This window comes from Adiantum capillus-veneris, chromosome 4, assembly GCF_014529385.1.
Source record: "Adiantum capillus-veneris isolate H3 chromosome 4, ASM1452938v2, whole genome shotgun sequence".
NCBI lineage: Eukaryota > Viridiplantae > Streptophyta > Polypodiopsida > Polypodiales > Pteridaceae > Adiantum > Adiantum capillus-veneris.
Window position 1 is genome coordinate 145,997,719 of NC_140934.1, and position 14,794 is coordinate 146,012,512.

The window sequence follows — 14,794 nt, forward strand, 5'->3', positions numbered from 1 at the left end:
TGACAAGTCTAGACATTTCAAGAAGCCATTTATCTAGAAAAGACACCACATACATAATCAAGCAAGTAATCACAATAATCAAGCAAGTAATCACAATAACACCCAATCAACCAACCCGTAAAGATTCAGGCTCCATACCAACCATAAGCCCAAACCCAATGGTGATTATTTCAAGAATGTTAAATGTTATACATATCACTGCTTTGTCCATTTTGCAAGTAAGTGTCCAAATTCAAAGGTCAACGACAATAACTACAATAATCACAAGGCTAATAACAACAGAAACCAGTTAAAATGACCTAGAACCAAACGGTTAAACAAACCGTATTAAGTGAGGCAGCATTGTTAGGTGGATACAAGGGGGAGAGAGGATTAAATTTAGGCGTTGAAGGATAGATGAAACCATGAATGTTGATACAATTAAGAGGCCTAAGCTCGGAGTTGGTGCATACTTTTTGCAGCCTGTCGAATACATCAGCAGGTTCCTCCAGCGTAGCGAAACAGCGTAACATTCTTTCCTTGACTATGGACTTGTTCGTAAGTATTCTTCAATATGAACCATGGACACATTACATGGCACTATGCACCTCCATGGTGGTTTATATTGCACTCATTCTATATGACATTGATGTAGCTAGTACAGACTGTATTCCTCTAGTCTGTAATTCCTTTGGGAGATAGGCTTCACTGAGCATCCCCAGAGGTCTCTTGTACAGAATATTGCTTCTATTTGCTCAAAGAGAGATAGAGGGAGAAAGAAAGAAAGAAAGAAAGAAAGAGAGAAAGAAAATCTAGAAACGTCCTATCTATAGGACCAAACATAAACATCTATGGTTACACTCCACTTCAGGTATAATAAACAAATAAAGTGCAAGTTTAAAGATAACCCCAAGCCCAAAGGCCTGTTGCCTGCAGTCGATTCAGCCGCAGCCTTGTAGAGATAGCGTCGCTTGCGCCTTGTTGTATTCAGCAGCTCTTTGGGCTTGTGTCCTGGACTACAGTTCAACAGCAGCTGGCATTTGCAGAGCGGCAATTCAGCTTCATGACAACTACAACAGAGGTGGAGCCTTTAGTACGGCTGGTTGGAGAGTTAGATTATGATGTCAAATATTCGGACAGGGCTCTCCATCACAGAGCAGTAATTTGTGGACTGGTCGGCTCCTTACCTTTTCGTCAAAGGGGTCTGGGTTCAGGCAGCTCTCAGCTCCAACGGAGCAGCTATAGAGATTGATTTTATTGGGCAAAGGGCTATGTTAAAGCACACAATGCGGAAGCGTGCAAAGACGAGAGAAATACACGAGAGAGAGAGAGAAATGAAATGAAATGAAATGTTATATTAACGTCTTCAGAAGGTCAGAATGACCTATGAGACCAAAAAGTTACAATGTGGTGGATCTGAGATAAAGTCAGAGTAACAAAAATGACAAAATAAATTGACATATTAAAATGCTATGGAATCCGAAACAGCTAGGTGTGATCTCAGCAACTAGGTGGGATAGCTAAATCACAGATCACAAAAGATCCAGCATCGGTCTTTGGCGGATCTCATCAATCTCCTCCATGGTCAATAGCCTCACCGGGCGTCGTGCATGTCGGGCCAGAGTGATCCGAATCCTATGATGCAGCCTCCGTCGATGCTGTGTAGTCCTCCGCAACCGTGGGCATCTGGATCTCCCTAGTTTGATCGCTCGGTTTTTCAGTGTGCCTCTAGTGTGAGGCGGCAAGCTCTCCTGTGGTAGTAGCTCCTCCGGGTGTCCAGTGTCTGCTCTAAAGAAGTCTGTGATCCGTCTCTGAGATTGTCTGGCCTCTCCCCTCATCAGGCTCTCTCTGTGTCTGCGCAGCTTGAGCAAAAACAGACCCAAGCATCTCTGATCCTTGTACCACATGACTCCGAAGAGTGGTCTGAAGCCCTCTCTGAACAAGAAGTGGAAGGAGCTGCGTATCTCGTAGTAAAGGGGGCAGTGGCATGTGTAGTGTAACTCTTGTCTCAGGCTCTAGGTCACACAGGAGGCATGTGCTGGCCTCTGCTGGTACTCTGCTATATCTCCCAGTCTCAATCCGCAGCTGGTGTGAAGATGTGCGTATCTGGCCAATAGCACATCGTATCCCATGAGACAAGTGGGTGTCCATGTATCTGGGGCTCGTCACAAAACCGTCCTCCGTAAGCTGGAGATGATGCTCTTTGTAGAAAGCCATCTTCATGCCCAGCTCCTGTGCTGGTTGTATCCATGTTCTCTTGGTCTGTAGCTGAGTCAAGTCCTGGCGGATGAGCCTGGTGATCTCGGACTGTGTGAGAGTCAGGGAGGGTGCATCAAGTGAGTACTGGAAGGGGGGCAGTCTGTCTATGCTGAACCCATGCGCCTAACACCATGATGTCATCTCCCCATACCAGCATGCTGTATCTCCTTGCATGGCTAACTGTCGAGAGGACTCAAGTGCAAGGCGGGCATATCTGTTTCTGGGAAGTTCCCACATGCGGTGTATGAAGGAGACCGATATGGTGAGCGTCTCAACCACTAGTGGGGGGGGGGGGCAGCTAGCTCTGCTCGGATAATGGCACGTGGTACTGAGGCCTTGGCTCTAATGAGCCGTGAGATCATAGAGACTAGTGGCTTCTCCATGTCCCCCCATCCATCAGTGCGACCTGTCCTCCCATGATGGTCCAATGAAGGTCCCCAAATCTCAGCTCCATAGAGCAATGCAGAAGCCACCAGGGTGTCAAAGAGCCAGAGCTTTGTCCGAGGCTCCTGAAACTGAACATGTGAACACATCCTCTCCAATCTACCCAATGCTGCATGGGCTCTGGCCAATCTAGTCTCTGCTGCTCTTCTCAATGAAAATGCTGGTCCACTAAAAACGACACCAAGGTAGGTGTAAGCATCTGTATACTCCATTGTCTCCTGGCCGTATGTGAATGCGGGTGCTGACCTCGTGATCCACTGTGGGGTGGTATTAATTACCATGACCTTGGTTTTACCAAGGTTGACAGACAAACCACTTTCATGGGCAAACCTATGCAAAGCATCCAAGTGACGTTGCATCCCCTCCGGGGAGTCGAAGATCAACACAATGTCATCAATATATTAACAATAGTGAAATCCATGTTCTTGCCAGTTGTGCACCTCTTTCACCATCTCTACCAGCATATCCCTAGCATGTGTAAAGTGCTCCGCTACTAGACCATCGTGATCACAAGCCCTCCCATTCCTCATCCTGTCAATGGCTCTTTTTACCATCTCAGTGGTGCTCGAGCCTCATAGGTAGGCATGGCTCTGTAGGATCTGAAAGGGGTTGTTGTCCAGGAACCTTATATAACGATGTCGCATACTGGCCCCACACATCAGGAGAAGTAATCATTGGGGGAGGGGAGTGCTCATGAAAGAGTCGCCATGCCTCTCCCGAGTCTACTCAAGAACAACTAATACAAGTCTCGCTCCATCTGGGCCAAGTAATCTCGTTTCTTCTGTCACTTAAAGTGCCGAGAAGCAATCCGAGACTGTCTATAAGTGACGACTCCTAACCGAAGATCCCTGTGAAGCTGGGCTCTTATCTCTCTGCACTCCTCATCACACCAACTTATTATGGGGCATGCTCCTAGAATGTCCGATTCGAATGAGTGTGTGGGTATGCCTCTGATGCTGCACCATGCAGTGTCTCGGTCAGTAAAGTGGTGCACTCCACTGAGAGACCTGAACTAGCTGTGCATAGACGATCCCAAATTTGCTCTGTATAAACCGAGTCAGTCTCTGGTGTAAATGTATAACGGGTATGTGACTTGACTCCTGATGTCTGGGCTGTGCTATACTGAAATGAGACAGACAGTGTCAAGAGAGCATCTTCCGCTGCTATTCCCACTGGTCTGGCACCTACTGTGAAATCCTGAATACAAGGAATAAAGCTCGTTTGTGTCATAAAATAGTCTACTGTATTGGCCCCGTGTTTATGTGGAAAGCATGTGAAACCTGTTGATCCGGGAAATCACTGTAAGCCATTAAGTATAGCTAACCCGTGTGTAGTCGTCATCTCTGTGAGGTATCTCCCATACTCTATTTGCTCTCTATCATGTGAGCATCTGTCAAGCCCCAACTCACCCACATCCAGCTCTCTAAGCATCTCATGTGAAGTGTCGTAGAAGATTGAGAGTTGCACGTTCGGGCATTAAAGTCTCCTAGAAGAATGATACCACCATCCCTAGAAAACTCCAACATATCATTGTCTAGTATAAAGACGGGTGACTGCCCTCTGGACGCAGCATATACTGACGTACTTGGGGGGGGGGGGGGGGGGGGGGGTAACATATGGAAATGTATAGAAATCGACCTATGTTAGCTCTCAACCTCACCCACATGTATCTAGCATGATCATCTTTCCGTACGATGTGTAGTAGTGGCCGTAACTCCTCCTTAAATAACTACTCCTCCTGATCCTCTAGTCCCATGCTTAGATCTCGTGACTGTCTTGTGAGATCTTGTGATTGTCCTGTGGCTTGCCTCCCATCTGTACCCCATGACATTTGGCATCAGCTGTCTAGGGGCCTACTGAGTCTTTAATAAGAATACAATGTCCCTGTCCCTGAAACTGTCCTCAAAGGCACCAGCGTCCAACCTCATAGACCCGTTACACTTCCAAGTAGCCATCTTCAATGTGGTCCCATAGGTCTCACACCGTCATGTAGAGCTCTGCTCTACAATCACCACCCGACCATCTCTGTAAAAGGCTATCGTCCCCTTTTCTCTTGCGGCCCTAATCTCTACATGACTTCCTTCATGTGGGCAAGCTGTGAAAGGGTAAGGTCGCCGCCAAGAAAGACACCAGTCTTCTTGAGGGTGGGCCTCCTTCTCAAGAACTCCTCCGTCGCCTCAATAGAGGGGAAGCCCAAAATGAGATCGATGTACCCCCCATGCCTCCACTCTTCTTGCTGACTCTCCATGCTCTCACATGCGTCGCTTTATCTATCCCCATTGGTACCATGAGCTCCTTCACTTCTTCGTCGACTTGATCCCGGTCTTTGAGGCTGGTGACTCTCACATGTAAAGCCCTTGTACGCCTTCGTTGTTCCTCTTCAAGTGTCATGTTGATGATGGTGGGAGCGGGGGTTGATTTTTCCTTTGTCCTTCTTGGCGACCGCTATCCACTTCTCCGCCTCATCCACTTTCTTTTGGGTTTTGGTGATCACGTCTACCCACGGAGGCGTTCTTGCTTCTTGTTGCTTCTCCTCGTCCTTGATGGCTTGCATTTGTTCTTTGATTACCTTAAGTTCTTCAATCACTGAGGGTTGGATTTCTCCCCCTTCAAGTATTTCTCCCCCTTCAAGTCCACCACTAGCTCTTGCCTCGGCTAGCTCTTTCTTAAGGGCTGAAATCTGTTTTTTAAAATCTTCAATTTCGGTCTGAAGCTCCATTTTCTCGTTAGTCCGAAGCTTGTCCTCGCTGATTTTCCATTGAAGGAAGATTGCCTTCTCTTTCTTCCACTCTGCCATCTCTGCCCTGTACTTCTTCATCTCCTTCTCCATGATTGTTAATCGCTTGTTGGTGGCCATAAATGTGACTTTCTTCCCTGTCGGGGATGCCATGAGGGAAGAGGGTCAATTAGAGTGGCGGGCTGCCTCCACCTCTACCCTCTCCATTGGACTGTTGTATGCCTGTTAAAGGCGCTGCCACGCAGCCTTTGCTGATCTGAAACACACCCTCCGAAGAGGTGATTAGACAGCCACTATGGGCGGAAACCTGTCAACAATACTCAGTCTCCCGTTGAGAACAATGCATCAAAAACCCTCCGAAGAGGTAATTAGCGACAGCCCACTGCGGGCGCAAACCTGTGAACAATACTCAGTCCCCGGCTGAGAACAATGCATCCGTTGCCTGCTCTGAATCAGAACCACCCCCAGCCCACTGCGAAACCCCAATGCGTCTGAGTCCCAAGCCAGCAACCCTTTGCTCGTTGCTGCGCCCTGCGCACTGCGTGCATGCCTTCCTCTAACCTGTGCGTGCCCTACCTGCCTGACCTGCACACCTGCGATCTACACAACCTTGTGGCCTGTCAGCTCCTTGTCCGCATGCTCACCTGCGTGACCTGTACTGAGGACTGCTGTACCAGAGAGAGAGAGAGAGAGAGAGAGAGAGAGAGAGAGAGAGAGAGAGAGAGAGAGAGAGAGAGAGAGAGAGAGAGAGAGAGAGAGAGAGAGAGAGAGAGAGAAATGAAATGATATGAAATGATATATTAACGTCTACAAGAGGCCAAAATGACCTATGAGACCAACTGATTACAATGATGAGTCTGTACCAGAGAGAGAGAGAGAGAGAGAGAGAGAGAGAGAGAGAGAGAGAGAGAGAGAGAGAGAGAGAGAGAGAGATGAATGAAATGAAATGTTATATTATCGTCTTCAAAAGGCCACAAAACAAAGATATATACTATGGGGTCCTAAGTTGGTCGATGTGAGCCAGGCAAAAAACTAAGCAGAGTAATGGGCGGCTTGTTGGGATAGCTGAATCACAAGAGATCTAGCATTGGTCGTTGGCGAATGTCATCAATTTCCTCCATGGTTAGTAGTCTGACTGGGCGTCGTGTATGCTTGGCCAGCGTGCTCCGAATTTTCTGTCGTAGCCTTCGTCGATGCTGTGTAGTTCTTCGCAGTGGCGGGCTCCTGGATTTCCCCAGTTCAATTGCTCGGTCAATCAGTGTGTCTCTGGTGTGAGACGGGGGGGGGGGGGGGGGGGGGGGGGGCTTTGCTGTGGGACTGGCTCTTGCGGCTGTCCCGTGTCTGCTCTAAAGAAGTCTGTGATCCGTCTTTGAGACTGGCTAGCCTCGCCATTCATCAGGCTATCTCTGTGTCTGCGCAGCTCGAGCAAGAACAAACCCACGCATCTCTGATCTTCGTATCCCATGACTCTTAAGAGTGGTCCATAACCCTCTCTGAACAAGCAATGAAAGCGGCCTTGTATCTCGTAGTAGACGGGGCAGCGGCATGTATAGTGTAGCTCTGTCTCAGGTTCCATGTTACACAAGGGGCATGTCCTGTCCTCTGCTGGTACTCCGCTGTATCTCCCAGTCTCAATCCGCAACTGGTGAGAAGATGTGCGTAACTGGCCAATAGCACATCGTATCCCATGAGACTAGTGGGTATCCATGTATCTGGGTCTCGCCACAAAACCATCTTCCGTAAGTTGGAGGAGGTGGTCTGTGTAGAAAGCCATCTTCGTGCCCAACTCCTGTGCTGGTTGTATCCATGTCCTCCTGGTGTCTAGCTGGGTCAGGTCTTGGCGGATGAGCTTGGTGATCTCTGACTGTGTAAGAGTGAGAGATGGTGCATCCAATGAGTACTGGAATGGTGGCAGACTGTCTATGCTGAACACATGTGCCTGAAACCATGATGTCATCTCCCCATACCAGCATGTTGTATCTCCTTGTATGGCTAGCTGTCGAGAGGATTCCAGTGCTATGCGAGCATATCTGTCTCTAGGAAGTGCCCATGTGCGGTTTATGAAGGAGACTGATCTGGTGAGCGCCTCCACCACAAGTGGGGGGGCCGCTACCTCTGCTCGGATAATGGCCCGTGGTACTGATGCCTTGGCTCTAATGAGCCGCGAGATCATAGAGATGAGAGGTTTCTCCATGTTTCCCCATCCGTCTGAGCGACCCGGCCTCCCGTGGTGATCCAGTGAAGGTCCCCATATCTCGGTTCCATCGAGCAATGCTAAAGCCACCAAGGTGTCAAGGAGCCAGAGCTTCGTCCGGGGCTCCTGAAATTGAACCTGGGAAGACATCCTCTCCAATCTACCCAATGCTGCGTGGTCTCTAGTAAGTCTGGTCTCTGCTGCGCTTCTAAGTGAGAATGCAGGTCGGCTAAAAATCACTCCAAGGTAAGTGTAAGCGTCTGTGTACTCCACAGTCTCCTGGCCGTATGTGAATGTAGGTGCTGACCTCCTGATCCACTGTGGGGTGGTATTAAACACCATAACCTTGGTTTTACCCAGGTTGACAGACAAGCCACTTTCGTGGGCAAATGTATGCAAAGCATCCAATTGACGTTGCATTTCTTATGGGGATTCGGAGATCAACACTATGTCATCAGCATATGACAAAAGTGGAATCCATGTCCCTGCCAACTGAGCCCCTTTATCCCCATCGCTGTCAACGTAGTCAGAAACCTCATCCACATACATACCGAAAAGAGTAGGAGAGAGCGGGCAGCCCTGCTTCACCCCAATAGTGGAGTAAACCGGTGTAGAAAGTCCCTCCGGGGTGCGTACATGCCCTACTACTGATCTGTACAATGCCATGATCCCTCAAATGAGTTCTGTGGGTACTCCCATTTCGTGTAGTCTGCGCATCAGTCTAGCTTTGGGTACCGTGTCTAAAGCTTTGCGGAAGTCCACAAAGCTACAATAGATCCGTCTCCCATGAGATCTGCCTTCTTCGATGATGGCCCTGAGTGTTGGATATGGTCAAGAGTAGAGAAGCCTCTCCTGAATCCTACCTGCCCAGTTGCACGGCCGTTCAAGATGGCCAGTCCATGTGCAGTACCCATGTCTATGAGGTGTCGCCCATACTCGGTACATTCCACAACGTGTGATAGTCTGGAAAGGCCCGTCTCTACAACATCTAGCTCTCTTAGCATCTCCTCTGAAGTATCATAAAACACTGCCTGGTGATGGGCAGTCCTAGCATTGAAGTCCCCTAGGATGATAATGTCACCGTCCCTAGAGAACTCCCATATGTCATCATCCAAAATAGAGAAAGGGGATTGTCCTCTGGGTGATGCATAAACTGATGTACTCGGGGGAAAGTAGCAAATAGCTAGATAGAGGTATTTGCCTGTCTCTGCTTTCAGTCTCACCCACATGTACCTAGCCTGCTTGTCCCTGCGGGCTATATGTATCAGTGGCTGCAGATCCTCTCTAAATAACACTGCCACTCCCCCCGAGCCCCGCCCTCTGTGCTCTGAGTGCGTCTCCTGTCTGTAGGCTGTCTCCCACCTCTTTCCACTGATGTGAGGCATGGATTGCCCTGGGGCTTGGTGTGTCTCAGAGTAAAAGATGATGTATCTTCCAGTAAAGCTATCCTCAAAGGCACCCACATCAAGACGCATAGATCCATTGCAATTCCAAGCAGCTACTTTGAGTGTGGTCCCATAAGTCTCGCATCGTCATGTGGAGCGTCGTTCTAGTATTACCACTTTTCCATCTCGGTAAAAAGCGATCTTGCCTTTTTCCCTTGCCGCTCTAATCTCCGACATTACTTCCTGCATATGAGCGATCTGCGAGAGGGTGAGATCATCCCCGAGAAAGATGCTAGTCTCTTTAAGAGTTGGTCTTTTCTTCAAGAATGACTTCTTTGCTTCCATGGAGGGGAAACGGAGGATGAGTGCTCTTTCTCTTGAGGTTTCTCCACTGCTTCGATTTTTCTTTATGTTGCCCACTCTCCATGCCCTTGTGTGCGTCGGCTCATGAATCCCCATCAGGGCTGTGGAGTTCTTTTAGTTCTTCGTCCACATTGCCTTTGTCTTTAAGACCGCAAATTCTCACATGTAAAGCACGCACCCTTCTCCTCTGCTCCTCCTCTAGTGTCTGATTAATGATGTTGGGTGGTGTGGGGGTGGGCGTTATCTCCTTGCCTTTTCCTTTCTTGGTTTCTCGGCTTCGTCCGCCTTCTGTTGAGTTTTGGTAAGAACATCCACCCAAGAAGTCGTCATTTCTTTATGCTGCTCTTCTCCTTCTTTGATGGCCCGTACTTGCTCCTTTATCGTGTTGATTTCTTCGATTACTGAGGGTTGCAGTTCGCCCTCTTCCAGTGTGTTTGTTGATCGTGCTTCGGCGAGCTCTTTCTTGAGTGACGCGATCTCTTCCTCTTGGGTCGTCACTCGGTCTTCCAGCGTGCTTATCTTGCTCTCTTGGATCAACACGCATCCTTCGAGTATGTTTATTGTGCCCCAGAGGTTGCGGTTCGTCTTGGTCATGATCTCCGTCATCTCCTCTTTGCATTTTTGAATGGCATCCTCTAGGGGGTCGGCTTTATCGTTCATCTTCCTCATGCTTGATCGCCGTCCGCAAGGGAGTTAGGTGTACGTGTCTACCCACCCTCGCAGCGGGCGCGGCGGTTGGGAGTCACTGGATGTACGCGTGCGCCCACACTGGCGACGATCGCGACGAGTGGTGGCGTGCGAGGCGGTGTGGCTAGGTGCCCTCAATATGCTCAGCTGTGTGTGTGTGTGTGTCTCGAAAACAAAAGTGAAGGAGAGGGGGGGGGGGGGGGGGGGGGGGGAGGGGGGGTAAAGTATGGTATAAATGAAATGAAATGTTATATTAAAGTCTTCAAAAGGCCATAATGACCTATGAGGCCCGAAAGTTACAAAGCGGTGGGGGCGGGGGAGGGTTCAAAAAAAAAAAGAAAAAAAAGGAAAAAAAAGTTTTAAAATTTAAAGACCTACGCGTAGAAGAAGAGAGGGAGACATCCTACGAGTAAGAGAAGGGGGGGGGGGGGGACGCTCTACGCGTAGAAGAAGGGGGGTAGGGGATGCTCTACGCGTAGAAGAAAAAAGAGGGGGGGGGGGGGGGGGGGGTGGGGCTGGGGGGGAGGGGATGCCATACGCGGGGAGCGGGGTGTTGCGCAGCCTGCAGGCGGAGCAAGGGGGGGGGGGGGGGGGGGGGGGGGGGGGTTGCAGAGGCAGTGCAGGGGGGACATCACCGCGCGCAGTGTGCATGTGCAGGCGCAGCAGCAGCAGCAGCAGCACGACGCGCGAGGGCAGAGCAGCAGCGCACGTTGGAGAGAGAGAGAGAGAGAGAGAGAGAGAGAGAGAGAGAGAGGAGAGAGAGAGAGAGAGAGAGAGAGAGAGAGAGAGAGAGAGAGAGAGAGAGAGAGAAATGAAATGCTATATTAACGTCTTCAAAAGGCCAAAGTGACCTATGAGAGCAGAAAGTTACAATGCGGTGTATCTGATACAAAGTCAGATTAACAAAATAAATTAAACTAGGATAACAAAATATGAATATTGCGGAATCCTAAACTAAGCTGATAGGTGTGAAAGGTGGAAGGCGTGAAATGTGTGAACTAAGCAGTACGATGTGTAGACAGTATGGGAGGGAGGTAGAGATCCATCTTCATAGAGGTCCATCTTCATCTGCACTCTGGACGATGAACAAGTATGGCTCGAATCCTTTGTTGTAGCCTCCTTCGAAACTGTGTAGCTCCTATTCTCCATCGGGGTCATCTAGATCTCCCTAGCTCCAATGCTCGATCGATGAGAATGCCAGTAGTGCGGGCAGACCTCTCCATTGTTGGCTGCTCCTCTGTCTGTTCTTCTGGGTGTACATTATCTAGTGTAAAGAAATCTGTGATCTGTCTCTGGGGTTGTCTCTCTCCAGCTCTCCTCATAAAGTTATTGTATGCCTGTGTAACTCAAGTAGATATAGCCCAAGACATCTCTGATCCTCATAACTCATGACCCTAGATAGAGGCCCAAAACCTTCTCTGAATAGACAATGAAAACGGCCTCGTATCTCATAGTAGACTGTGCAATGACAAATGTAATGTCTCTGGCTCTAGATGGCATAAGCGGCATATCTTGCTATCTACTGGTGTCCCTCTGAATCTGCTAGTCTCAATCTCGAGCTGATGTGAGGACGTGCGTATCTGTCCAATGGCACAACGCAAACCATGAGAAAGATGCGTGTCCATATAGCTAGGTCGAATCATAAACCCATCCCCCGTGAGGTGGAGAAGATGCTCTCTATAGAAATCCATCTTTGTGCCCAACTCCTGTATCGGCTCTATCCATGTCCTCCTCGTGTCCAACTGGATTAGATCCTGACGAATGAGTCTACTAATCTCTACCCGCGTCAGAGACCTCAGGGGTGCCTGAAGAGATTATTGAAAAGGAGGCAATATGTCCATGGTGAAACCATGTGTCTCAAACCATGATGCCATCTGTGCATACCAGCATGATGTATCCCCATTAAGAGCTAATTGTCTGGAGGACTCTAGAGCCACCCTGGCATCTCTCTCTGGTAGTGCCCCATAGACTATGTACAAAGGAGACTGATCTGGTAAGCGCCTCAATTTCCATAGGGGGGCCAGCTAATTCCGCTCGAATGATATCATGCGGTACGGAAGCCTTGGCTCTAATCAATCGAGAGATCATAGATACCAAGGGATTCTCCATACGCCTCCAACCATCCTAGCCTACAGAAGGTCCCCAAACCTGCACCCCATATAACATAGTAGAGGCAACCAAAGTATCAAAGAGCCATAGCTTTGTCCTAGGTTCCTGGAACTGAACCTGGGAACACATTCTCTCCATTCCTCCCAGAGCCGCACCAGCTCTAGTTAGTCTAGTCGCTGTTGCTCTTCTTAAAGAAAATCTCGACCCAGTAAAGACTACCCCCAGGTAAGTGTATGCATCTGTATACTCCCCAATCTCTTGACCATATTTGAAAGTAGGTGCTGATCTCCTGACCCATTGCGGTGTGGTGTTAAACACCATAACCTTGGTTTTACCTAGGTTTACACACAATCCACTATCCTCTGCAAAACTGCGTGGTGCATCCAAATGTCGTTGCATACCTTCTGGTGAGTCAGATATCAGCACAATATCATCAACATATAGCAACAATGGAATCCACGTCCCTACTAGCTGGGCACCCCTATCACCCTCTCTGTCAATGTAATCAGACACCTCATCAACATACATACCAAATAGAGTAGGAGACAATGGGCATCCTTGTTTCACTCCAATAGTAGAGTGAACTAAATCAGATACCCCTTCCGGAGTGCGTACATGTCCCATCACTGATCTGTACAAAGCCATAATCCCCCAAATCACCTCTATGGGCACCCCCATCTCCTGTAGTTTGCGCATCAATCGAGCTCTTGGTATCATGTTAAAGGCTTTGCGAAAATCCACAAAGCTACAATAGATCCGTCTCCCATGTGCTCTGCCCTCCTCAATGATGGCCCTGAGTGTCACAATATGATCAAGAGTGGAGGAACCCCTCCTAAAGCCGGCCTGACCCTTTGCTCGTACACCCTCGTTGTCACGAGGACGTGGCAATTGCTAACCTTAGTTGTTGGTTTCTTCCAATGATTTTTGTTTTATTTTTGAGACCCTCTTTTTGAAGTTGCAAATGGTCGGACATTGTATGGCCAATGTGAACGGTAGTTTCACCCGCAGACGGGAAGTTGGTCGGCATTGGAATTCGTACAGTAAGAGGATGTCTAGGCTCAGAGCAAGATCATATAGGTCCCCCCGTCGCACTTAGCAAGTTGGTGGATACTAGGAAGTGAACTCAATTAAGGCATAAAGTCAAGGTGGGACTACCAACAAAAAGTATCCGACAGTTGGGCCACATTGCATTTTTGGATGCGGTCCCAATGAGGATAGATGGTCAGAAGACCAGTGGGAGCCCAACGGAAGCATCTCCTAAAATTTAGGGAACTGCTATTTTGGGCCACGAAATGTGTTCGCGTCATTACCTTCGGTATGACTAGGGGAACACTTTACAACTCTGCCGCGAAGTCAACTGACGCACCAGTTGAGATATTTTTAGCAGGGAAAGCCCAAACTCGGAAACTGGGCGACGTGTCAGCTTGTGAGCGATTCTGCCACTCTGGGAGGCAAAAACGAGCTGCATATCATCAAAGGGGGCGCCATTTTCAGCCACAGGCGGATTGCAACAGGTACAGAAGCTATGGAATGCTTACCTTGCCCTCTATGCACAGTATGGTGACGGGAGTGATGCCCCGCACGCTACATACTGCTCTCTTTCTCCCCTACGTGCAGTTATGTGATGCTCCACAAGAGGGCTACTCATTTGACTGATGTACAGTTGTGTGGGTTCATGCTTTTGTGCTGAGGCAAGAGCCTCCTTGAGCAGGAACAGGGGTAGCTAACTGCTGCTCCAAAGCAGGCACTGGTGAGGGTCATAACCTCACCGTACAGGTGCAAAATCAGCGCTGTGTATGCGCTGTAATTTGACTGTTTTTCAGCCATACGGACGCCACGATCATTGGGAATCGTGCCCCACTGGCAAAGGACAGCTAGGGGACTGTTTGGGGCTGAAAACAGGGCAAAAACCAGTAAATACAGCGTGCTGAATTTACTGTTTTTGGACAGGAATCAGAGGGTATACGCCAGTGCAAGCGAGTTCCAGCAGGGGAATTGGTTTCGCGCAAGTTTTGGGGCTGTTATGCTGCCGAAATTTGGCCAAATCAAATGGTATCTAGGTGGATACACGTGAAGGATTCCCAGGACCTTACCTTGTAATTTACCCTCCTAAAGAATAAAGAAATACCGAAAGGGGCGCCAATTTTGGGGCCTACAGGTTGTCGGCGTCTGCTCGGAGCATTCTAGCTTCCGAGCCGTGTGTGTGATCAAGTGTTAACTCCCGTCGCAGGTTCTCTTTGCAAAGTGCTCTGTGTGTGTGTATAAAGTAAAGAATTTCGGGTGAAAGCCAACGCCTACCGCCCTACGGGCCGGTTTCATGGTTCCGTTGCCGGGACATCAATCACTTTTTCCTCAAAGAGTGAGCCTGGATTGTTCAGGGTAAAGACACACAGTGCAGGAACACGGGGATTACACTATGGCCGACAAGGGGAAGGGAATAATGGAAGAGGGTTCCTCTTCACAGGACAAACAGGAAATTCCGCATGTACGGCCTGCTAAAAAGTGGTCAAATTAGGGCTGATTTTCTGCTGCGTTTTAGGGTTTGCAAGTATGAACCAAGATGAGATAGGGAGAGGTCTCACGGTGGTAGATTGGCCACTTGATCTTCTGCGGGAGTGATGTGGGTCTGCCAGGTGA

The 14,794-nt window shown here is 48.9% G+C and overlaps 1 protein-coding gene across 1 annotated transcript in view; it reads left to right on the forward strand.

Annotated features, from left to right (window-relative positions):
- The window catches only part of LOC147460121 (uncharacterized), a 204,813-nt gene that overhangs the window by 80,038 nt on the left and 109,981 nt on the right, over positions 1-14,794 (forward strand). The window lies entirely within an intron of this gene.